Genomic DNA, 27955 nt, shown 5'->3' with positions numbered 1-27955 from the left:
AAAAAATAAATTGGGTGAGAAAATTACATGGCTTTCTTAATATATAACAAGTTGCTTAGTTTTGAATGTGTATGGGTTCTTGGGAGTAATTTCTGCTTTATATGTAATACATAAGTTATTTTTAAGGAAAAGTAAGATTTTTGGGAACAAAATTTTATAAAAATAATCATTCTTTCAAAAAACTATAATGTAATCACATTGTAATGTTTACACTACTCGAAAATCTATGCTGGAATATATAAGGAGTGAAAGAAAAAATAAAGATTTTTGGCATTTTTCATGCTTCATTTAGTGACAATTTTTGTGTATATGTGTGTTTGTGTGTGTGAATGTGAGTCTTTTCCAAGTTTTATTTCTTTTTATTTATCTCTCTATTTTCCCAAAGAGTTCCTATAGACTCTTGTAGGCCAAACCGAATCATTTATGCTTTGCACCCGCAGAGATATTCTGCTGAGTGATCAATTGCCAACTCAAAGCGCTCACCTCAGTTTATCTTAACCTGACAAGGCTGGTCTTCAACATGACCCTTTAAGATTTTTTTTTTTTTGTAAATTTCACAAAATAAACTGTACAACAGAAATGTAATTGAAATACCTGATATCCTTAGGAGTTTTGTATACTCATTATGAAATGCACAAAATATTCTAATTCATGATAGGGTGAATTTGACTTTGATAATGATGTGACTTTGATATCAGCTCTTGATAAATTCCACTGCATGTTGTGCACTGGGTACTAAATTGAATCCTCTTTTGCAATATTGGAATCAATGCAATTAATCCTACATAAAGCCAGTAATGATTTTCAATGTGTACCTAAATTCCCTAGTGACAATTGTGAATACTTTTGGTTTACAAGTTTGAAACAACCTCAAAATTTAATTCCAGAGAAGCAAAAATAGTGATTCATATGTTTCTGCTTGTGAGATCAAGGCTCCCCCTTAGGGCATTCATCTGTGAGGTGAGACAAAGAAGGAGACATTTTAAAATACTATTAGATAGGCTTCATATTTTGTAATACTTTTTACTGCTGAGATGCAAAACAAGAATCTTTAGCATTTGCTCTAACTTTAAGTCACTTTTACAGGGCCCGACTTACCTGTTTCATAGATGTTTTCAATATTTTCAGTAGGGATTTTAGATTGCTGAGTCAGCTTCTTGAATTTTTCAGACATATCTTCAGTGACATTTGTTCCAGTTGCTGCATTTCATGGAAGATAATTCAGAATAGACAGCCACTATAATTACACCTAATAGTTTACGTTTATCAAACTTGTCACCAGTTTTTAAATCAAAATACTTCCCCCTACCCTCCCAAGTAGAATGGTGATGTCAGTCAGACACACATTCTGAAGTCATACAGCCTTTATAGGGGTTAGATAATATCTCTCCTTACAATCAAATCTACGTTACTGAACTATAATCATAAATATTAATATTATTATCATATTTTGTATAAATTATCCTGTACAACTCAGCTTGAATAATGATGATACTTGAAATATATTAGCAAACACATCCCTGCAACAGTATGTCATGGAACTAATTACAGGGGACACAACTATATTGCAATTAAAAAAATCTTTTCTTTCATATAAATTTACATACCCAATGCTCCTATCATCTTCAGGAAGTTACTACTTTGATCATAACACTGGGCTTCAAATAGGATCGTGGTGTTTGAGGCAATATTTATCAAAATATAAAATCCACTTGGGACTGTAATAAATAAATTTTTCAACATAAAAACATGTTATAGATTATCCTAATCAGTTACTTACTCATGCATAATTTAACTTTGAGATTTTAATATAGTTACACTCTTGCCCGAGCTAGTATCTCGCAGGCAAGAATTCACTCGGACAACCAGATCCTTCTATGGCAAAGCTTTTATTGCTTCAACATAAGGAAGACCCCGAACCCGGAAAACGGTGCTGCTTATATATCCATCTCTGGATACCGCAGTACTGTGTGACAGTAACTGCCAAATGACCTAAGGCGAACTCTAAAAAGAGGCCAGCCAAAACACGAATTAGTAAAACTCAGCGAAGTGCAAGTGCTGATCAATGAGCGTTGAGTATCTCTCATCCCAGTGCAATGGACCCACAAATCTGTGGGACGCAATAAGAGAGAACTCAAATGCCATTTAAGTCTTAAGCATGGATAGCCAAATTTCTGGGGAAGCCCCTTGTTCAATGGCTGCAAGTGCCTGAGTAATAACGACCTTGTCACGGTTTTATTGGGTTCTGAGCTTACAAACCAACCAGAGCATGAACACAAGTCCACAGCAGATGGCAGCAGCAAATAAAACTACCCCCACCCATTCCTTAAAATAAGAAAATGCAGATGAAATCCAGGAGGAGAGGCCCTCTGTCAATGACAGGTCCACTCGCGTCGAGTTGATCCTTAAAACTGCCGCTCTCAGGGCCTCGAGATTCTCATTTTTATGGAGAGATATTATACATATTTTTAAATATTTTATATAGATGTATAGTATATCTTGTTCATAGCTGCCATTACATTGTCCTTTCAGATTCCAAATATTCTCTCCCAAATATCTGGTATCTTGCTCTCGGATTCATTGTAATGAGAATGTTGGAATTTTAGTTTCTTCCAAACATATATAAATATTATAAGAATGTACTTTCAGTTAATGCCACATGTTGGCCTGCTTCAGATTATCCACAACAACCGATTACTCTTTCCCTCATCATTAAGCACGGTTGTGATTCTGCCAGCTGCAGATAGTTTTGCAGTCTTCTGTCATTTGGAATACTTGGACATTTTTTGGGATTGTATAAATTGTAGGTTCTTGAGAGGCTGTTGGCCATTGCTTGTTCGTCCTGAGTCTTGGTCATTCAGTGGAATTGATTGTGGTTTGTTAGTTGTATTTCTCAAACATAAAACAAGAAAGGATTCAGTGTCCTCTGTGCTGCTCTATATCTTTGTCTCTCTGTCTCTTGCTCTGTTTCTCTCTCTGTCTCTCTCTTCCCCTCTATTATTCTTTCCTCTTATCCATTGTTAGAGGGTTGAGTGTGTAAAAAAGAAATGGACAAGGGTAGAAGATAGAAGTACGTATAGAACATCAAAAGTCAGCTACACTTCCTTTCTTTGCCATCATATCCAATTCCTGTTGCCCATATGTGTGATTATGATGTATGCTGATTATGGGAATGCTATTCCAGTGTCTGTTGCCCTCAGGAAGATTTAACCACAGTCCCTCACTAAGTAATCTTAAATTGTAGTCTACCATGGCAATCTGAATCCACAGAGCCATCCAGGACACAAGAGTCTAAGCAATGCAGATTGTCTGGGTTTCGAACAATTATGCATGGAAGCACCAGCAACTGTTGATCTCTGTAACTTTCTAGATTCTAAATTTCAGAATAAATCACTTTGACAACTTCCTCAAATAACAAAACCAACCAGGCTACCAAAACACCAAACAAACAAACAAAAACCCTCACCAACAAAAGACTTTTCTCATTTTCTTTTATTAGAATTTTATTTTTTATTATTTTATTTAAGTTTTGAATGCTATCTTCTCTACTGGGTTCCCCTCATCAAACCCCCTATCCCATCCTCCCAGACCCCACTTCCATGAGGGTGCTCCCCCACCCACCTACCCACTCCTGCCTCATCATCCTAGTATTCTTCTACACTGGGGCATCAAGCCTTCACAGAATCCAGGGCCTCCCCTTCCATTGATTCCATTGATAAGGCCTGTTTAGCATCTTCAGTCCTTCCCCTAACTCCTCCATTGGGGTCCCTGTGCTCATTCTGATTGTTGGCTGTGAGCATCTGCATCTGTCAGGATATGGTGGAGCCTCTCAGGGGACAAGTATATCAGGCTTCAGTCAGCAAGAGCATGTAAACAATCCCATAACCCTTCATGAAATCAAAGCAGTCACTAAAAGTCTTCCAAGCAAAAAAGCCCACTACCAGATGGATTTAGTGCAGAATTCTATTGGACCTTCAAAGAAGACCTAATATCAAAACTCTTCATACTATTCCACAATATAGAAACACAAGGATCACTACCCAATTCGTTCTATGAAGCCTCAGCTACACTGATGCCACACAAAGATCCAGCAAAGGACAAACTTCAAACCAATTTCCCTTATGATATTAATGCAAAAAAATTAAATAAAATTCTCACAAACCGAATCCGAGAGCACATCAAAATGATCATCATGATCAAGTAGGCTTCATTTCAGGAATGTTGAGATTGTTCAATATACAGAAATCCATCAATGTAATCCACCCCATAACCAAACTCAAAGAAAAAAAAAACCACATAACTGCATTAGATGCTGAAAAATAATTTGACAAAATTCAACATCCCTTCACATTAAAAGTATTGGAAAGATCAGAAATTCTAAGGCCATGTCTGAACTTACTAAAAGCAGTATACAACAAATGAGTAGCAAACAGCAAACTAAGTGGAAAGAAACTTGAAGCAATCCCACTAAAATCATGAACTAGACAAGGCTGCCCACTCTCTACCTTTCTATTTAATATATAACTTGAAGGTTTTTTTTTGTTTTTTTTTTTAATCCCATGGTAAACACTATGGTACATGTCTTACAAACTGTTCTATTGGAGTGAAAAGACACCATGAAGAGGGCGACTTCTATAAAGTAAAATTTTAGTATGGACTTGCTTGCAGTTTTAGAGGTTTAATCCATAATCAGCACAGTGGTTGTCATGGACAATTACATATAGAATGCTGGGAAAGGAACTGAGATTTCCAAATGCTAGTAATCGTGAAACAAGAAGAGACACTGGACATAGTTTTAGCATTTGAAGCCTCAAAGCTCACTCCAGTGATACTTTATCTAAGAAGGTCACATGTACTGTCTCAAATCTAACCTTCAAATCTTTCTCAAGCAACAACCCTCCCAAGTACCCAAGCATTCAAATGTAAAAAACGTGTGTGTGTGTGTGTGTGTGTGTGTGTGTGTGTGTGTGTGCTCATTAAAACATGCATGCTGTTTACATGGATGCATACAATAGTATTTTGGGAGAGGAAGAGAGAGTTCTACTGTGCCTTTTGCTCCCAGCACTTTCTGCATGCTCTAGCCCATTTTAATTTCTGAAAAAGAGACACAAAGACCAGGCATTCTTATAAGCACACTGCAAGCATAAACTAGGCAAGTTTTGACCTTTTCAAACATGAGTACACAAAAAATACAAAGAAAAAATTCTGTGTTCCCTGCCACCTTGTGCAATTTCACTCTGGCCCATGTGTGTCCTCATGCCAACCTCATAGTGAAAATCTCCTGTTCTCTTCATATTTTTTTCTTCACTCCTTCTTCCCCTTGGGTTTCTTCTCTACTTCTCCTTCTATGTAGAAGCACTGTCTCATATCAGCAGTTCTGCCCTATTCTCTTCTGCCCAACTAAATGGCTGAGCATATGTTTATTAATGAATCAAAGGTGACAGAAAATAATTTTTACATAACATAGAGAACAGACATGGTTGACTACAACAAGACTTCTGGGATTAGAAATGAACATTTGAATACAAAGTACAAAATATCATCTCCAACATTTCACATTTTAAATCAAACAAAAGGTTCTTTCTCAATTATTAATAAACAATACACAATGTAACAATTATGAAAACTTATCAAGTAAAACTTACATTCTCTCAGTAGGGTATGATGATGTTTTGGATTTCCTCAGGATCTGTTGTTATGTCTGCTTTCATTTCTGAATTTGTTAATTAGGATACTGCCCTATTTATAATAGCCAGAAGCTGGAAAGAACCCAGATGTCCTTCAACAGAGAAATGGATGCAGAAAATGTGGTACATTTATACAATGGAATACTACTCAGCTATTAAAAATGATGACTTTATGAAATTCTTTGGCAAATGGCTGTATCTGGAGGATATCTTCTGACTGAGGTAACCCAATCACAAAAGAAGTCACTTGATATCCACTCACTGATAAGTGGAAATTAGCCCAGCAACCTAGAATACCCAAGATACAACTTCTAAAACACAAGAAAATCAGGAAGGAAGACCAATTCGTGGATACTTCATTCCTCCCTAGAATATGGAATAAAATATCCATGGAAGGAGTTACAGAGACAAAGTTTAGAGCTAAGACAAAAGGATGAACCATACAGAAACTTCCCCACCTGGGGGTCCTTCCCATAATCAATCACCAAACATAGATACTATTGCATACACCAGCAAGATTTTGCTGAAAGGACCCTGATATAGCTTTTTCCTGTGAAGCTTTGCCAGTGTCTGGCAAATACAGAAGTGGATGCTCACAGTCATCTATAGGATGGAACACAGGGCCCCCAATGTAGGAGCTAGAGAAAGTACCCAAGAGGTGAAGGGGTCTGCAACCCTATATGTGGAACAACAATATGAACTAATCAGTATCCCCAGAACTTGTGTCTGTAGCTGCATATGTAGCAGAAGATGGACTAATTGGCCATCATTGGGTAGAGAGGACACTTGGTCTAACAAACTTTATATGTCCCAGTACAGGGGAAAGCCAAGGCCAAGATGTGGGAGTGAGTGGGTAGGGGACCGGGGGTGAGGAGGGTATAGGGGACTTTTGGGATAGCAATTAAAATGTAAATGAAGAAAATATCCAATAAAAAAAAGAAAAAATGGGGTACAGATCTAAACAAAATTCTCAACAGAGGAAAGTTGAAGGTCTTGTAAAACCTTACAGAAATGTTCCAATTCTTAGTTGCCAGGTAAATCTAAACCATCAGAAAATTTAAAATCATTCTACATGAGGACACAGCTATATCACTTCTGAGCAAAAAACTAAAAGATGCCTGAACAAACCAGCAGGACAAATGCTATACTATGTTCATAGTAGCCTTATTTGTAGTATTCAGAAGCTGGAAACAACCCAGATATCCATCAGTCATAACATAGGTCCAGAAAATGTACTATTCAGCTATTAAAAACTAGGATATCATGAATTTTGCAGACAAATGAACTGAGTGAGCAAAGATGATCCTGAGTGATGTAACACAGACCCAGAAAGACATGTATAGCATATACTCACTGTTAAGTGAGATATTCGCCAAAAGTACAGAATACCTATAAGAAAACTCACAGAACTTATGAAGATTAAAAGAAAGGAAGGCCCAAGTGTGGGTACTGCAAATAGAAGGGAAACAAAATAATCATGAAAGCAGAGGTAGGGAGGTATGTGAACTATAAAGGGGGCTTGGGGAAGGAGGGGAAAGAAGACCCAAGTCCAGCCAGAATTCCACTATGCTCTCGACAGGCATACATGGGAGGGCTGCCACACGCTTTCCACTCAGCCCTAGGTACACATCTAAGCCTCTGACCCACTCTTTGGGGGGTGCACAAGGGGCAGCCCAACGTGGGGCCTTGGGGCCACTCCCAGAATCCCTATTGTCATGGGACAGAGGGAAGAGAGGTTCCCACAGTTGCAAGAGTGAGCATAGTAGATCTTGATGAGCAGAAACTGTCTATGGTTTAGAGCTTTATTATAGAGAGACAGTGGGAAAGAGAGAATATAGAAGAGAGAGAGAGAGAGAGAGAGAGAGAGAGAGAGAGAGAGAGAGAGAGAGGAAAGGCTAGTGAGAAAGAGAGTGTAAGAGGGAGAGAGTGAGAGGAGAGGAGAGAAGAGAGGAGAAGACAAAGAAAGAGGAGAGGAGAGTGAGAGAAGTGAGAGGTAAGAGATCAAAGGAATTAGAGAAGTGAGAAAGTTAAGAGTGAGGAATAAGAGAGCAGAGAGGGGCCTAACTGCCCCTTTAAAAGTATGCTGCTATATATATTTTTTCTTGCTAAGTAAATGGGAAGGAGTTTAGCCTGAAGGTCAGAAGCTTGGGACATTGCCTAAGTGACTTCTAGCCATGCTTCTCTCTCTTTTTTTTTTAAATTAGGTATTTATTTCATTTACATTTCCAATGCTATCCCAAAAGTCCCCCACACCCTCCCCCCCCACTCCTCCACCCACTCACTCCCACTTGTTTGCCCTGGATTTCCCCTGTACTGGGGCATATAAAGTTTGCACGACATTCATAAGCTGATTGTTTAAAATATGATATAAAGTTCTAATTTTTGTTTACTGTATGTAAATTGTTAATATTAGAAAAAACAGACATTTTTTAAACAAAGTGGAAATTTCTCAATATGTCACAATATGCCTGCTTAGGTGATGTTTGCTAATACAGACATGCATGGGTTTTGCTAAGGCAAGACCCATGGAGAAGCACACTATGTTTGGAAATAGTATAAATAGGACTCAACAGACAGTGATTGTGAGTTTGCATAGAAAGCTTTGCAAATATCCATTGGTCTTGCATCTTAAACTTCACTGATCTTCACTTCATTGAGAGAGGCACAGCAATAAACATTTCCTGGTTTCCTAGCTCATGCTGGCTTCTGCCACTGACTTGTGCAGATTCAGTGGAGGAATAGTGGTTTCTCATAGATCTAGCCAAAGCTGGTGATTCATGTTAGGTGCCGTAACACTACTGAGATGAGCTATTGTTATTCTAATGAACTGAAACTGGAATTGCCCCAAAGAACTAATTGTGAATAGGTGTCCATCAGCTTGTACTATACTTTCTTCCATCATTTGTATGGTAGGCTACAGGAGAGGTTGAAGAATTTGAGAATCCGTATAAAAAGTAAACTTTAAAATATCTAAGCCTAGATCTCTGACTCCAGGACCCAGGTGAGATCTACATTTTCTAGCTAGGGTCTCTCTGAGGCTGGTCCCTGCAGGAGAGTTATGGGACTCAGAAGCAACAGAGCTTCCTGGGCAGGTCCCTTTGGGCCTTCATCCTCATCCAGGAGTCAGAGCTGATCCTCAGACCACTGTGCACCTTCCCTGCCAGAGAAGAGATTGCCTACAGTGCTCTGACTCCAAGGAGTCAGGAGAGAGCTGCTCTCCCAGGAATGCAGACAGAGGCTAACAGACTCACAGGAGGAACAAGCTCCAGCCAAAGACAGCTAGAATATCTAACACCAGAAATTACCAGATAAATGTAAGAATCTTACTATCATAAACCAAGTCTGCTCTGCATCATCAGAACCCAGTACTCCTACCACAGTGAGTCTAGGATACCCCAACACACAGGAAAAGCAATATTCAGATTTATACCATAATTCATGATTCTGGAGATGATTTTTAAAAAGAACATTAAGAACACACTTAAAGAAATACAGAAGAATACAGTTTAACAGGTAGAAGTCCTTAAAGAGGAAACACAAAAACCCCTTAAAGAATGATAGGGAAATACAGAAAAACAAGTGAAGGAATTGAACGAGGCAATCCATGATCTAAAAATGGAAGTAGAAACAATAAAGAAAAACCAAAGGGAGACTACTCTGGAGATAGAAATTCTAGGAAAGAAATCAGGAGTCATAGATGAAAGCATCACCAACAAAATACAAGAGATGAAAGATAGAATCTCGGGTGCAGAGGAATCCATAGAAAACATGGATATAACAATCAAAGAAAATGCAAAAAGATCTTAACTAAAAACATCTAGGAAATCCAGGACACAATGAGAAGACCAAACCTACGGATAATAGGAGTAGATGAGAATGAAGATTATCAACTTAAAGGGCCAGTAAATATCTTCCAGCATAATTATAGAAGAAAAATTTTCTAACCTAAAGAAAGAGATGCCCATGAACATACAAGAAGCCTACAAAACTCCAAATAGACTGGACCAGAAAAGAAATTCCTTCCAACACATAATAATCAGAACAACAAGTGTAATAAATAAAGACAGAATATTAAAAGTAGTAAGGGCAAAAAGTCAAGTAACATATAAAGGCAGACCTATTAGAATTATACCAGACATTCCCTCCTTGTGTTGGATAAAACTCCAACACAAGGAGGGAAACTATGCCCTATAAAAAGCAAGAAAATAATCTTTCAACAAAACTTAAAGAAGGTAGCTACAAGAACAGAATCCCAACTCTAACAACCAAAATAAGAGAAAGCAACAATGACTTTTACTTAAAGTTTCTTAATATTAATGGACTTAATTGTCCAATAAAAGGACATAGACTGGCTGCATCAATAGTACCCAACATTTTGCTGCATATAGGAAACCCAGCTCAGGGACAAAGATAGACACTACATTTGAGAAAGGCTGGAAAACAATTTTCTAAGCAAATGGTCCCAATAGACGAGCTAGTGTAGCCATTCTAATATTTAATAAAATCGACTTTCAACCAAAAGTTATCAAAAAAAGACAAGTAGTGGCACTTCATACACATGAAAGGCAAAATTTTTTGGTCTTCCTTTTTCTTGAACTTCATGTGGTTTGTGAATTGTATCTTGGGGATTCTGAGTTTTTCAGCTAGTATTCACTTATCAGTAAGTTCATATCATGTGTGTCCTTTTGTGACTAGGTTACCTCGCTCAGGATATTATTTTCTAATTCCATTCATTTGCTAAGAATTTCATAAAGTCGTTATTTTTTAATAGCTTAGCCATACACTACTGTGTAAATGGATCACATTTTCTTTTTTTTTTATTTTAATTTATTTTTATTAGATATTTTCTTTTTTTTTCCATTTTTATTAGGTATTTAGCTCATTTACATTTCCAATGCTATACCAAAAGTCCCCCATAGCCACCCACTCCCACTCCCCTACCCACCCACTCCCCTTTTATGGCCCTGGCGTTCCCCTGTACTGGGGGATATAAAGTTTGCGTGTCCAATGGGCCTCTCTTTCCAGTGATGGCCGACTAGGCCATCTTTTGATACATACGCAGCTAGAGTCAAGAGCTCCGGGGTACTGGTTAGTTCATAATGTTGTTCCACCTGTAGGATTGCAGATCCCTTTAGCTTCTTGGGTACTTTCTCTAGCTCCTTCATTGGGGGCCATGTGATCCATCCAATAGCCGACTGTGAGCATCCATTTCTATGTTTGCTAGGCCCAGGCATACTCTGACAAGAAACAGCTATATCAGGGTCCTTTCAGCATAATCTTGCTAGTGTATGCAATGGTGTCAGCATTTGGAAGCTGATTATGGGATGGATCACATTTTCTATATCGACTCTTCTGTTGAGGTACATGTGCATTCTTATCAGCCTCTGGCTATTTAAGTAATACTGCTAAGAACACAGTGGAGCATGTGTCCATTTTACATGTTGAAAATTCCTTTGAGTATATGAGCAGGAATTTTATAGGAGGGTCCTCATGTTGCACTATGTAAAATTTTCTGAGGAACTGCCAAAGTGATTTTCAGAGTGGTTGTACCAGCCTGCAATCTCCACCAGCAATGGAGGAGTGTAACCCTTTCTCCACATCCTCCCCAGCATTTGTTGTCACTTGAATATTTGATCTTTGGCCATACTGACAGGTGTGAGGTGGAATCTCAGGGGTGTTTTTATATACATTGCAATGATGACTAAAGATGTTTTAAAATTTTTTTTAGTTGCTTATTAGCCATTTGAGTTTCCTCAGATGAGAATTGTTTGTTTAGCTCTGTACCCCATTTTTATAGAGTTGTTTGGTTCTCTGCAATCTAACTTCTTAAAGTCTTTGTATATATTGGATATTAGCCCTCTACGGATGTAGGATCAGTAAAGACCTTTTCCAAATCTGTTGGTTGCTATTTTGTCTCATTGACTGTTTCCTTTGCCCTACAGAATCTTTGCAATTTTGTGATCTCCCATTTGTCTAATGTTAATCTTAGAGCATAAGCCATTGGTGTTGTGTTTATGAAAATTTTCCCTGTACTCATGTGTTTGATGATCTTTCACACTCTCTTTTCTAATAGTTCCTGTGTATGTGGTTTCTATGGGTAGGTAAATCTTATATAGGAGAAAACTTTTGTTCTTTTCTGTTAATTGCAATATTACTGTGTCCCCTACATTTAAATTCATGATATACTGGTGCAGAAATGTGTTTTCTAACGTATTTCAAGTTTGATCATGATTGTGTGAAATTCAAGTTGAAATGTAAAGGATAATAATTTTAATAATAATTCAATGCTAATTTTAATATTTCTGATTTTAAATCAGTATCTTAGATATGATGGTATAGAGAGTTACTATCTTATCCACATTAAGAATGTCTGACTTAACTTCAGAATGGCTCCCTGATGGCATCTCCATTCTGGTAGGAAGGGTGAAGTGAAGCAGCAGGACTTATCAACTAATAAGTCTTGATGAACATAGACTATTTGGTATAATTATAGTTGCTGTCTCTTCTAAAAAAATTTCCATGAAATGCAGCAAATATCAGTGAAGAAATGTGGAACAAATATCAGTGAAGAAATGTGGAACGAATATGTGAAGCTTACTGAGTACCTCAAAATCCCTACTAAAAATATTAAAAATGTCTATGAAACAGATCAGTAGATTCCTGTAAAAGTGACATGACATTAAAGCAAATAAAAATGATTCTTGATTTGCATCTCAGCAATATAAAATTCTTACTTGAACACATGAAAAAACACACTATTATTTTTAAATGTCTCCATCTTTGCCTTACCTCACAGATGGGTGCCCTAAGTTGGAGCATTGATCTCAGGAGGAGGAAAAGGTGTAATAATCGCTATTCTTGATTCATTGGAATTAATTTTTGAGGTCGGTTCAAGATTGTAAACAAAATTATTCACAATTTTCCCTCAGGGATTTCTGCACACCCTAGTGTTATTAAAAATCATTACTGATTTTATGTATGATTAATTGCATTGATTTCAACATTGTAAAAGTGTTTTCAATAAAGTACCTGATGCACATTATGCTGTGGAATTTCTCAGGAGTTGTTATCAAAGTTACATTCATCACCCTATCATAAGTGGGGATATTTCCAGCTTCTGGCTATTAGATGTCCTTTAACAGAGGAATGGATACAAAAATTGTTGTACATTTACACAATGGAGTACTACTCAGCTATTAAAACCAATGAATTTATGAAATTCTTGGGCAAATTGATGTATCTGGAGAATACCATCCTGAGTGAGGTAACCCAATCACAAAAGAAGTCACTTGATTTGCACTCACTGATAAAGTAATTGTTTTTTCCTTCACCTGCTTATATATACCAGCAAAATCTCTAAGGTAGCCTAAAAATTACAATGTGATTGCACACAATTTTTCTTTTTTTTTTTCTTCTTTTTTTTTTGAGACAGGGTTTCTCTGTGTAGCCCTGGCTGTCCTGGAACTCACTTTGTAGAACAGGCTGGCCTTGAAATCAGAAATCGGCCTGCCTCTGCCCCCCAAGTGCTGGGATCAAAGGCGTGCACCACCACTCCCGGCTCACTGTTTTTCTTTTAATGAATGCTTATTTTTAAAAATCATGCTCCCTAATACATTTTCTTGAAAAAAAACAATTTACATATTACACATGAATGAAAGAAAAAATCATTTCCAAGAAACCACACATTCATAATTAAGTCACTTGTTATATTTTAGGAAGGTATAAGAAAGCCATGACATTTGCTCATCCATTTTCCTTTCACTGACAGGTTGCAATTTGGAGTTAATAAAGAGAAAATCAATTATTTTATTATTTGTCATAAATGTAAACCTATATAATCTTAAAAGAATCACAAATCTAACCCTTTACATAAAAATCTATCAGTCATTACTATTTTAAATCCTCAGATTGCACATCTACTGATCACCATTGTTTTTATTAAACCATATCTGGAAGCTGGGGGCAATAACAGGTATAAGAAATTGTCATCACTTTGATCACTTGCCCAGTTCTAAAGAGAGAGTTGTGCCTGACATTGCTGATAGGGCTGCCATTGTTCATGCTCACTGACAAACAAAAACAAAAACAAAAAACAAACAAAAAACAAAACAAAACAAAACAAAACAAAAAAAAAACCTAGCCCTGGAACTTCAAATTAATACCTAAACTATTTTTCAGAAGAGCCATGGACAAAATATCTTAACCTACCTTAACTAACAAGCTACATGTCAAATTTCTTCATAAAAATATTACTCATTGCTAAGAATCTACATCTCTAAATTCCTTTCAAGGGTTTTGTTTGAATCATTAACAATGTCAGCAGTAATGCTTAAGATCAATTGTTATTACTGAGTATTAATAATACTTCCCAGTGAGGGGCTGGTAGACCCGTCTGAGTTTTCACACAACATTTACATTAAAAAGGGTGTGAAGGCTGAGATTACAACATGAAGAGATATAACTGCAGGAATTATGCCCATGCTAACACTCCCTCCCCACACACATACCTCACAACAGGAAACAATTTTAAGACAATGATGCTCCATTCACAAAAAGGGTGATGGGTGAATATTTGTCTTTTGGTGGGTATTGTTGATGTTATAGGTCAGAGGGGAAACAAGGTAAGGAAGGTTATATTCAGGGATATCTTTCTCTCTTTCATTTTCTTTCATGTTTCTTTGCTTCTCTTCTTTTTAAACTGAGAAGAAAGGATAGATGAAAAAGAAAAGCACAGATGTAAGAATGATATGTTCAAGATTAGATTATTGAGTCAACATTTAGGCCAAAGTGTGTGAAAAAGCCAATTTTTTTATACAGTATGGAATCTCAACATTGAAAAATACTTAAAGTTTAATTTTGTTACAACATATTATGTATAGATACTTAAAGACATTTTTTAAAGTATTTTACCTACCTGATTCTTAAATATACATGTTAAATTCTAGTTCTTTTGAAATATTCTTTACAAATTATTTTGAATAAATATGAAATGCAAGGTAATGATTAATGAATCAAACTTATTGGTCATGTTACATACTAGTTTAGTTAATTACAAAATAATGTTTATTCAGCTTCCTTAGATGCTGTTAATGTAAGTAGATATTAGAGATCTAGAGAGAAGCAAATCAGATATACTGGAAATAGATTCATAGATGGTCTTCAGATACCTCTGAGATCTACATACTATTGAATGTAAAGATATGTAATTAATAAAAGGCTTTTTATGACAATATTATGTCTGCTCATGGTTGCAACACCATTCTACTGCAAAGATGGTGATTTGCTTCCTGTGATGTTTGGTTTAAATGTGGCAAGCTCTCCACTAGTGGTGGTAGTAGTCACAAAAACAAAAATCAATCAAAGCAAAATCCAAATCTGGTGGGATTGAAAACTGGTATAACCTCTCTGAAAATGAATCTGGAAGTTTCTCAGATTGGTTCCTCAGAAAAATGGAAATAGGTCTACCTGAATACTCTTCTATACCACTCCAGGGTGCATACCCAAAATATGCCCCACCATGCCACAAGGGCATATGCTTCACTATGTTCATAGTGGAAACAACCCAGTTGTTCACAACAGAGAATTGATCTTGAATATGTGGTTTATTTACACAAAAGACTAATATTTAGCTTTTAAGAATAAAAACATCATTAGTTTTGAATACAAAAGAATGGACTACAATATATCACCCTGAGTGAAGTATCTCAGAACAAAAATGATGTGCATGGTATGTATTCATTAACAAGTAAATATTAGAAAAAAAAACAAAACAACATAGGACACAACTCTTGGAAGTTACCACACCCACTCCAATGAAGACTGCATGACAGGCCAAAAAGCTTGGACACAATCCCTAGACAAAGAGTTTACAGAAACTCAGTCTCCTGGAACCATGGCATGAATGTTCCAATCCTGTCCCTTTGTTAGTTGGTGAATGGTTCTGTATTTTCTTTCAGTATTGTTCTATTATAGGTGCCTCCAAGAAATGATTTTATAAATACCTAAATCAGGTTGAACTTTACTTCCTGGCCTTCAGCAATTTCCTAGGCAGTCCTTGAGCTGACCCTGGGCTTGGAATTTTCATAAGAATGTTACTCATTCAGAGGAAATGTCCCAGTGTTGGTGTTTAGTAACCTTGAATCTTGCAGTTTGCTGCATAGGAACTAGTAATCTCAGGGTTAGTTCAAAATAGTATTCTTAGAATTCTCATTACAGACATGAATGGAAGCCAGTCCATGGCAGGAAATCATGAAGATTAATAGGCCATTGGGCCCAAGTAAGGATGCTTCAATCCCACTAGGGAGGTAAAGGAATCCAGAGGGCCAATTAAGGGAGGGAACTGAGTGGGAGAGTGGAAGAGGATGGGTTGGGAAGCAAAGCAGGAGACATAGAGCTGAAATAATATCTGAGAGTTTTAGAATAACATACTGATTCACACTGTGTATGTATGCAAGCTAGAGAGATAGACAAAAAGGGATATACACATACAGAGAGACAGAGAGTGAGAAAGAGACAGAGAGAGGAACAGAGAGAAAGGCTGAAATACAGAGAGACAAACAGAGACAGAGAGACAGAAACAGACAGAGACAGAAAGACAAAGAGAGCCTAGTCTGATATGAGACTCAAACCTCATCCTCAGTGACACATTTCTTCTAACAAAGACATTTATATACCAACAATGTCACTCCTAGTCTTATCAAAAATTCCACTCCCTGATGAGTAAGCATTCAAATATAGTAACACATAGGGGCCATTCTTATCTGAACCACCACATTTGCATTAGCTGAAATATATCATTTTCTTTCTTTTATTTGTCTTTTATCTTTCTTCCATTTATTAATTTAATCTTTTTTTTTTTTACAGTTCAGATTTTAACTCCCTCCAAATCCACCTTCTGACTCTTCCACCTCACACACCTCCTCCTCCTCTGCATCTCTAAGAGGATGTACCCACCCCACACACCCCACCCCACTAGCCCTCCTCACACCCTTGGGCATCCAGTTTCTTGAGGGTTATTTGCATCTTCTCTGACTGAGTCCAGACCTGGCAACCCTTTGCTGTATATGTGCCTCATATCAACTAAAGTAAGCTGCCTGAATAGTGGCACAGTGTCTGAGAGATCTTGGGGGTCCAGGTTAGTGATGAATGCTAGATACAGAAAGTATGGTCAATTTTCACAATGGAGTACCACTCAGCTATTAAGACGGAGGACATTATGAGTTTTGCAGGCAAATGTATGGAAATATCCTGATTGAGGCAACTCAGATCCAAAAGGACATGCATGGAGTATATTCACTAAGTGGATATTAGAAAGAAAAAACAAAACAAAACAAAAAAATCCCAAAATACTCAGAATAAAATCCACAGAACTCAAGAAGGTTAACAAGCTGAAGGGCCCAAGTGAGGATACCTCAATGTCACTTGGTATGGAAAAGAAAGAAATTACATGAGGGAAGGATCTGGGTGAGAAACAGGACTGAATGGGGTAGAGGGGAATATGATCAGGTATTGGTGAAGAAAACAGTACTGAAGCCTGACAACTAGCAGAAAGAATGAAAACAGGCAACCTCAGAAGGTAGGAGGCTGGGGTATGGGACACTCTAGAATATACCAGACACCTGGGAGATGAAAGAATCTCAGGACTCAAAGGGAGGAACATTAGATTGAATGCCCTACAGTGGGGAGATGGAACTTTTAGAGTCCACCTTCAATAGAAAGACAGAGTATCAAGGGTCGGGATGGGGTTGCCATCCCCCAGTCAAAATCTCTGTCTCAGAATTTTTCCTATCAAAAAGAACTGCAGGGACAGAAATGGAGAAAAGCCTGAGGAAAAGGAGGTCCATGGACAGGACCAAATTGGGATACAGCTCAATAGGAGGCCTTCATGTTTGACACTACTTCTGTTAGTATGGTGTGTTCTTCAAAAGGGATCTATCATGACTGCATTCTGAAAGACCCAACATGGAAATGAAAATGTTAGAAGCAGATATTTGAACCCAACCAGATATTTGCACCCAACCAAAGGACAGAAGCAGCTGACCCCTGATGTTGAATTAGGGAAAATCTGGAAGAAACTGAACAGCAGGTTGACCTTATTAGGATTGTCTAATTTTCAAGTGTAAGTTGAGTTTTTATTTGAGACTTCTATACATGTGAGTACTAAGTACTATACATGTGTGATGTATTTTTCTTTTTTTTTTACTTGCAACTTTTTGATATGTGTTTCTACCATATTAAACAAATGAATCAGATTATAATGTCTGTGATTTATCATGTTTTTGTACATGTTGTATTTTTGTTTCTTGTAATCTGTGTACTTCCCCAATGTTTGTTTGAATGTCTTACATTTTTGTTGAATGAAATTTTATTTTGACACAACTTTTCTTCTAATAAAACTCATGAAAAATCTTTCAAAAATAAAGAATTTGGAGCTGTGACGAAAGGATGGACCATCTAGTGATTGCCATATGAAGGGATCCATCCCATAATCAGCTTCCAAATGCTGACACCATTGCATACACACTAGCAAGATTTCGCTGAAAGGACCCAGATATAGCTCTCTCTTGTGAGACTATGCCGGGGCCTAGCAACCACAGAAGTGGATGATCACAGTCAGCTATTGGATGGGTCACACGGCCCCTAATGGAGGAGCTAGAGAAATTACCCAAGGAGCTAAAGGGAACTGCAACCCTATAGGTGGAACAACAATATGAACTAACCAGTACCCGGGAGCTCTTGTCTTTAGCTGCATATGTATCAAAAGATGGCCTAGTCAGCCATCACTGCAAAGAGAGGACCATTGGACTTGCAAACTTTATATGCCCCAGTACAGGGGAACGCCAGGGCCAAAAAGGGGGAGTGGGTGGGTAGGGAATTGGGGGGGTGGGCATGGGGGACCTTTGGGATAGCATTGAAAATGTAAACGAGGAAAATACCTAATTAAAAATAAATAAATAAATAAATAAATAAATAAATAAATAAAAAAGAATTTGGATCTGGATGTTTATACTCAGTTTTCTTTTCTTTGATACCAACACCTATGTAGGTAGAGTGAAAATACCTTCAAATATTAATGAATGATGTAGAAATAATGAATAATTTCACTCTAACCTGTGTAGTCTATTTAGTACTGACTTCATTACACTGTGTAAGCATGTCTAATAATGAGTAGGTTTATCAGATTGAAGAATACCCAGAGTTTGCTATTAAAGGCACCAATAACTTGAAACATACATGCTGTAGCAGAAAGCAAGAGGGTAGTCCAAAAATTTATCTAAAAGCTTTCATATTACAAGAAGACATAGAACCTGGGAAAAACTCAACATTTGAAAATGTGTGTAGAATGAAAACTTAAAGTTATAAAAATAGAAGTCTTCTGAACCTATCTGTTACCTCCATTGTGAATGATTTTCCATTCCTAATAAAAAGTATATTCCAGTAGCAGAATTCAATGCTGAATTTTATTCATTTTTTAGTATTTAAAGATCTATTCCCAACACATTTCAAAATATCTCACAAAATAAAAAGAGAAAGTTCACGTCAAAACTTAGCCTATGATACTGGTAGTATTCTAAAACAAAAACTCTATACAGAGCTAGGCAAATAGGAAACTACAGCTAAATCTCATTGATAAAAATGGGTGAGAAAAATATTCAATAATGTACTTGCAAACCAAATTCAGTAAAACACTAAAATGATGCATTGTAATATTACTAAGGAAAGAAATCACAATCATTTAAGAGATAGAAATAGAAAATGAATTCAATAAATGTGTCTTTACTTATGCGGCAATGATTGTAAATTCCCACTGTTTTGTTTCCTTGACAGTAAATAACCACAATCTTTGATCAACAAAAAACACACTGAATGTGAAAAATCACAAGAGTTAATTCACTCTGGTAACACTCACTCATTTTCATCCCCTTTCCTCTGCCAAAGCTCACAGTAGGTCAATTGTTGGAGAGTCTGAAGTGTTGATGGATTTTGTTCTATTCTAATGTTTTCAAGGAAAATGACAAACATGTAGTGTGTTATTTGGTCCCAAGTCCTTTCCCCTATGTCTTGATTGTCTAAGATATGATGAGTTTGCTATTTCATTGTTTACAAATAATATAAATATTAACTTAGGGTGGTAATCTCTTTCCCAAACACACATAGACAGTCTACCAAAAGCTCCAGCGCCAAGCTTGAGATGTTGTCACTTGAATTTTTATTCAGGGGTATTCTATACATTCCTAAACAATATAAACTATAGAGAAATTGACATGTCCCTTGGTTATCTATCTATATTTAAAGGTAAAACTCTTTCTGGAAATATTTTATTACACAGGAGAACAAAGTATTGAGCTACAACTAGCTCAGAAGCATCTTCCATGTGGACCACCTGCCATAGTGTTCTAAAATGCTATGTAAGTGTTCAAGGGAGAAAAACAGTCTATTTTCCTACTCTAGATATAAAGCCAATGAGCACCACAATCCCTACTGAGAAAGCTCTGGAAAACCCTCAGAAAAAAGAACAACAAGGTCATGGAGACAGAGGACCAGGATGTCTGCTTTGAGCTTATACCTTCTACATATGACAGTGAAATTCTACACTTGAATGCACTTTTGAAATATCAACAATATGGTTGCCTAAAAAAGACCTTTATAAGTCCTCATATGCCATGTCAAATTGCATGGGAAAATTTTTAACAAGACTCAACCTTAAATGAAGAATAACAACCAAATATGGATTGATTGAGAGAGAGAGAGAGAAAGAGAGAGAAAGAGAGAGAAAGAGAGAGAGAGAGAGAGAGAGAGAGAGAGAGAGAGAGAGAGAGAGAGTTACTCCTTACAAGAATTAAGTTCCATAACTCTTTGTCCAATATAATGGTGTTAGCCTTAAACACAGGTTTATGAACAATAATAAATGAGCTCACCAGATTTTATTATGTGTATGTGTGTATATAATTAAAAAAATAATTAATAGATGATAGATAGATACTAGAAGAAAAGAAGGTAGGTAGATCATTGCTAGATAGTTATGTGAAAGATAGATGATAGATAGATAGATAGATAGATAGATAGATAAGAGTAGATGTTCAACATATGATTTACTAATATATTACAGAAGGATGATAGATGGCATATGTATATAAAGCTAACAGACAGACAAACTGACATGTAGGTATATAGATAGGTAAACAGAAAGACCGACAGACAAACAGATAATTTTAACTCTCAACTTTATGCAACCCAGAATGTTCTAGTTGAGTGTTGGTGAATAGTTGTGTGCATTGGTTTAGCCTTTTAGAATGTTTTAGTTGTTAACAGAGGACCTAGTCAGCTGTTGGCAAAGTGTCCACTCCTGACACCTGGCTTTAAATTTGTTAGCCTATTTGGTATAATAGGGCTATTGTTTTCCTACACTTTAAGTCCATTTAAAGTCTTATAATATGGATATGGATATATTTTAGGAAGAATCTGTAGATTTACTTATGATATTTTCAATCTGTATCTCTTGTGAACTACAAATAAATTAATGTTGGCAAAAATGAGTAAAGTTTTCTAATGCAACTGGGCTTCACCAATAGCTTCTCATAGGATTTCTTCATGATGCTTACTTCAGTAGTGCTTGCTCTGCTGGGACTGGAATATAGTTCCTCTTATTGTACTGTATTATCACCAGCTTTCTGTTTTCCACCTCTTTTACTAACAAATCTTAACTGTCCCACAAATTGTTCTGTAGGTTGACCTTGAACTCAGAGATCTGCATACCACTGTCTCCTGAATGCATTGATGAAATGTATTCTCTTAGAGTGTCCACTGCTGTGAAGAAATACTATGACCAAGGAAAATCTCATGAAGGCTAACATTTACCTGTGGCTGGCTTATAATATTAGAGTTTCAACCCATTATCTTCATGATGTGATGTATGTAAACATTGAGGCAGACATGGTAGTGGATGAGACAAGAAAAGGGGACTTTTGGGATAGCATTTGAAATGTAAATAAAGAAAACATCTAATAAAAATTGGAAATGAAGAACTCTACATCTTGATTCAACGATAGTCGGAAAATACCTTCTTTTCTAGGTGTAAATTGACTTTATGTATGGAACCTTAATGACCAACTTCAGTGCTACACTTCATCAGACAAGTACACACAGACTTCAAAAAGGCCACACTTCAAATAGTGCCACTTACTGAGGGCCAAGCACTATGACACATGAGTATGTGGGGCCAAATATATTCAAACCACCACATTTTACACCATGGCCACCATGTTTGTAGCCATAACAAAATGCATTTAGTCCAATTTCAAAAACCCACATATTCTATCATAGTCTCAACAATGCTTAAAATCCAAAGTTCATGTCATTTTTGAGATTCTTCCAATCACTTAAGTGTCAATGCCTACAAAATTGAATAAAAATGCAGATCACATACTTCCAACATCACTGCATATGCATTACCCTTTCAAAATGTCATATTGAGGAAATACTGGGTCAAAAGAAGACCAAAAACAAAACCAAACACACACACACACACACACACACACACACACACACACACACACACACACAAATCAGAATAACAAACTCCAATCTCAGCATTTCCATGTCTAATCTCCAACTTATTTCTGCCTTGTAGTCTGCAATATAATTCTTTCTCTTGGGCTGTTTCTATACCATGTTATCAGCTTTCCTCAGTAGATCTTCCATTACTCTGTAATCTCTAAAATCTTAGAGTCTCAAAGAGAACTTAAACTTCACAGCTTCTTATTCCAATATCTAGGATCCACACATGATGTTCTTGGTTCTTCCATAGGTCATTTCTCCAATTCTGCCCTCTGAAGCATTCTCTGCTCTAGCTAACTGCACTCCACTGCTGCTGCTTTTTAGTTCTGTGGTGCATATATCTCCAGTATTCTGGGATCTTCTGCTGCAACTAGTTTGCAATTTACCAATAGACTCTCATAGACTCTTTTCATATTGCCAAACCTCAACTACTTTGCATTACTTCAGTCATCAATCTTCAACTACCGCTGAGTCTGTACCATCAGCAATGACCTTTTCTGACCTCTTATAGAAACAAGCTTTAGCTGTATTCTGTGACCCCATTATGCCATTATGCCTTCAAAATCTGTAACACCTGTTTAATTTTTACACATTACAAAGACCATGTGCTTGCATGGGGTATATCTGTGGAATACAGCTTCTTTATGCTCTAAGAAAACACTTCCCACAAGATTTCACTTACATGATGTTAATTTCTTTGTTTTTGTTAACCACCATCAATTTTCCCCTTCTGTTCTTTAAGAAATGTCCAGAGTGAGCCATGTATCCAAGTCTGCCATGTTCTATTTCTTGCTATAGGACACGGACAACTTGTTCTATTACATCATTACCAGCATTCAGTTTTCAATGTTTCCTTCACTGTTTAAGACTAGCTGTCCTGGAACTTGATGTGTATCAGTCTGGCCTTGAACTCAAAGATCTGCTTGCTTCTGTCTTCTGGGATTAAAGGCATGTTCCACCACACCTGAATATTTGATTCTTTATCAGCAGATATTTTTATGTTCTTGATTGTAGTTCATTCTGTATGAGTCAACCTTACTACTGAGAATAGGTACACAATCCAACCCTTATCTATTTGACACACAATAATATCATTATATAGCCAAATGAAAACAATAACCTCCTTATGATAATGGCAATATAATGTAGCCATACCTTGTAAAAGTGTCAATGCAAAAACAATAAGACCACTTAGGTGCAATCTTGTCTTGAAATCCCCACTCAGTTAATTCAATTTAATATCCTTAAACCCAGGATTTAGCTCCATTCCACTTTCTGAAGCAAATTTTGTAGTTTACATTTTTCCTTCCTAAACTTTCTAATCTTGATAAAAATGTTCTCCTTAATTATGATGTTCGGGGGAGCCGGGCAGTGGTGGTGCATGCCTTTAATCCCAACACTTGGTAGGCAGCAGCAGGTGGATTTCTGAGTTCGAGGCCAGCCTGGTATACAGAGTGAGTTCCATGACAGATACACAGATAAACCCTGTCTCAATAAAAAAGAAAAAAAGAAAAAAAGAAAAGAAAAAAGAAAAGAAAAAAGAAAGGAAAAGAAAAAGAAGAGGAAAAAAGAAAAGAAAAGAAGAAAAAGAAAAAGAAAGAAAAAGAGAAAGAGAAAGAGAAAAAGAAAAAGAAAAAGAAAAAGAAAAAGAAAAAGAAAAAGAAAAAGAAAAAGAAAAAGAAAAAGAAAAAGAAAAAGAAAAAGAAAAATGATGTTCAGGACAGAATCTAAACTATGTTGTTTGAGTTTTCCTATGACAATGAAATTGATCTAAATCTATTCAACTTAGCATCAGGCAGATTCTTCAGACAAGGGAAAATGTAGCCACATTCTTCCCCAAAATATCACAAGACTGAACTCTAGGCAACTGATTAAAACTCTTTCCCTCTGAAACCTCTTGATCCAGCTTCTCAGTGTTGGACTCACTCTAGGCAACACTGCCCCTCATGCCTTTACCAGTATGACCCATTAATCTACCCTTAAAGCATTCTACAGCTTTCATACTCCAAAAATCCTCAAATTCACATTCGTTCAAACAAAAACGTTCATGACTATCACTGTTACCATATTCAGTCTTAGTTTGGGTTTCCATTGCTAAAAAGGTGTAAATGCTAACGTTTAATTGGGACAACCTTACAGTTTCAGAGGTTAACTCCATTAACATCATGTCAGGAAGCATGGCAGCATGCAGCCCGACATTGTGTTTGAGAAGGAGCTGAGAGTACTACATCTTTATTTGAAGGCTGCCAGAGAAGACTATCTCTTGTACTGTGTGTAGGTTGAGCTTATACCTTGAGACCTCAAAGTCTATATCCACAGTGGCATAGTTCTTCTAACAAGTACTCACATACTCCAACAATGACAAACCTATAAATAGTGCCACTCTCTATGAACCAAGCATTCAAACACATGAATCTATGGGGTCAGACCCAATCAGACAGTCACATATGCCATTTAGGTTTCCTTGTTTTTGTTTTTTTCCCCTTTGTGTATATGTGTGTATTGGGGGGGGGGTGTGCGCACATGCACTGTTGATGACCCTGGTGCTATTTGTAATTTGATGCTAATTTTGATCTCCTGGGAGGGGTTGTGAACAAGGAATGAGTCACCAATCAGGTGATTTCCTGTAAACCTTCACACCTTAACTGGTAAAATCAAGTCTAGAGCTAAAGTTTGGACAGAGGAAGAGAAATTGGAGCAGAAAGTTGGGAGAGAGAGAAGGAGGGAAGTGGGAGAGAGAGAGAGGGACAAAGGAGGAGGAAATGATGGAAGGACAGCAGAGTAACCTCAACTTATCATACATGGGGAAGTTGGTAGTGTAGTGATAGATCTGTCCAATCTATGCACACAGATTTTATTGATATTAATTGAATTATATTTTCATTTCTGGGACATATTTCAGTTGGAGAATTATTGCAACATGTGTGTTTAGTTATTTCCACTTTGTCTTTATTCTTTTCACATGATCTTTATCCTATCAGATTTTTCACTGATTACTATTACTTTACTGTAAGAGTTCATTGAAAGAAAATTTTATATATAAAATTTAGGAGGTTTTAAATTTTATTTAAGTTAAATTTTAATATAGTTAATTATTTTTGCCAGGTTTCAATATAAGACATGCACATATATGAATGATCTTCTGTATAATGAGTATAGTGTTTTCTTCATGTAACCCATAGAAATTAACCCAATAGTCATTAAAAAATAGCTACACTATGGGCCAATACTAGCCCAAGATTATTGGGCAACTTTAAATCTGCAACAAACATTCCAACATCCTGACAATCATCTTTTGTAGGAGCTATGCTTTCCTGTGAATACTGGTTCAAAATCTCTGTTCAATTACTATGTTTTATGTTATAAACTTTTGTGGGGGACAGGTGAATCATGAGGTCTCTGCCAGCACCAGTGTCCTTCACCCTTGTGATGAGTTTTGGTCCCACTAAAATAGCAGAAAAAGACAAAAAAAAAAAAAAATCTAACTACATCTTCAACACCTACATACTCTGACGGTCATATTATTACATACCATGGAATCCAAATGGAATATTTTGGTGATGGACAAGAAAAATACACTTTCTTTCTCTGAAACTATTTATTTCCTATTCATTGGCATTTCCCTGGAATTCCTGGCATTGAGCTTTACCTATCTTCAAACAGGACAAACACTTGGGACCAATTGATTAACCATCTGAGGCTGTAGGAACACTCACATTCCTGCCTCCATAGTCTCTGCAAATCAAAGTGGAGCTTCAGATGTTCTGTTGGAATTCAGGATTCATCTGTCACTCAAACTCATTATGGTGGATAGCTGTACCTGAGACAGATAGCACTGTTTGTTAACTGCTTTCAACATAACCATTTAGAACACAGGTTGGTGCTGTATCAGGTTCCATAAACAACACATTTCTCTTAGGGATCTAGGATTTTTTTAAGTGTGGAATTTTTAGTATGTTTAAAGAACAAGTATTGAATAATTATTATGGAACAGGCCTCAGTTCCAAAAGAACTTTTCGTGATGCCATAACCTCGTTCCCCTTCGGTACCACTGTGAAAATGTTAGTGGGGTGGTATAGTGGAGATTGTGTGATTTCAAGTGGGTATGGCCCTCAGTCTTCTTTCCTTGAAGCCCACATTGCATTCCACATTGTGAAATCTTCACCAGAGAGACAACACTCCTTGGATATGTCCATGCTTTACAGTTCTCTTAAACATTTCACCAGAGGCAGCACTTCTATCTTCCTACATTCTGAGGTGAGAAGAGGTCATGTCAAGGAACCAGTCCAGATAGATCACACCTTCTTTTCTGTTTTGTTCTTTACTATCACTTGTCATGAAAAAAATTAAGCCATTCTACACTGTGTCACCAACCTAGCACCTTCTCTGCATAGCATATTCTGGTTGGCAGAGAAGGGCTGATGTTGGAGCTGTGACATTTACAGAAGAGGTAAGTTTGAAGAGAATCTTAACTGAAAATTGACCTATTATAATCAGTGCAAATGGCAAAACTACATGGTGTGTCTCATTAATATTTGCTTATTCTTCTGACCCAATTAGTGAATCAGAGAGTGAAGAGCAGAGTGTTCTCTGCAAGTCTTTCTTAAAATCCCCCTCACTGGGACAGATTTGCTTATATTGATTCGTGGGAAATAATAAATAGCATCTGAATTTAGTATCCAGAATAGACACCTGGAGACTATGATGGGTCGCATGACAATTGTTTTGTAGTGAATAACAGTGATTTCATTTTCCAACATGTATTTTTTTTCTATTTTTTGTTAAGTAATATAACAATGCATCTTGAGACAGTCTTTGTTTATATATGTTTATAGAGAACCTGATGATATAATTTGATAGATACATCTCAATGGATGCTGAGAAATTCCTTCATTTTAACTGTTTTGTGATAATATAACATAATACAATATGTATTTTAATATAATAAAAAATATAATAAAGTGATTTGGACCAAACTCTTTCCTCTTAATAAAATTGAACACTAATTCAGGATTTAATCTTTGAATAAATACTTTGGAGTTTACTCAACACTCTATGCTATAAGAACCATTAGTGATAAGCCCATATGCCATGATAATGAATGGATAACATAGAAAGTAATTTATGTAAAATAAGAAAAAGATAAAGACAGCCCTTATCATTATTGATACCTGATATAACATATGAGGTTGTAGGTAGAGAATATTATGAGAAACTAGAACCTAAAACATTATGTATTATATTAAATAGATAGGGGGGAAATGGACAGCATTGTCTTATCCATTATTTTAATGGGATGGCTTCAAGTTTCTTTCATTTAATTTTAAGTTGGCTGCTGGTTTTCAATATATAATTTGTATTTTTTAAAAATATTTTTAGGGGCTGGTGAGATGGCTCAGTTGGTAAGAGCACCCGACTGTTCTTCCAAAGGTCCAGAGTTCAAATCCCAGCAACCACATGGTGGCTCACAACCATCCATAACGAGATCTGACTCCCTGGTGTGTCTGAAGACAGCTACAGTATACTTAAATATAATGAATAAATAAAAAAAATATATTTTTATTACATATTTTCCTCAATTACATTTCCAATGCTATCCCAAAAGTCCCCCATACCCTCCCCCCCACTTCCCTACACACACATTTCCATTTTTCTGGCCCTGGTGTTCCCCTGTACTGGGGCATATAAAATTTGCATGTCCAATGGGCCTC

At 36.7% G+C, this 27955-nt stretch overlaps 1 long non-coding RNA gene across 1 annotated transcript in view; it reads right to left on the bottom strand.

The window, feature by feature from the left end:
• Gm5570 (predicted gene 5570) overlaps positions 1 to 27955 on the bottom strand; it is a 72027-nt gene that overhangs the window by 17954 nt on the left and 26118 nt on the right. Inside the window, exon 7 of the long non-coding RNA NR_152156.1 lies at positions 14195 to 14385. This is a non-coding gene — a long non-coding RNA (predicted gene 5570). The remainder of the gene's footprint in view (positions 1 to 14194; positions 14386 to 27955) is intronic.

Source organism: Mus musculus, chromosome 6 (assembly GCF_000001635.26).
Source record: "Mus musculus strain C57BL/6J chromosome 6, GRCm38.p6 C57BL/6J".
NCBI classification, from domain to species: domain Eukaryota; kingdom Metazoa; phylum Chordata; class Mammalia; order Rodentia; family Muridae; genus Mus; species Mus musculus.
Note: the sequence above shows the minus strand (reverse complement) of the source record. Positions and strands in the feature narration are given on the sequence as shown.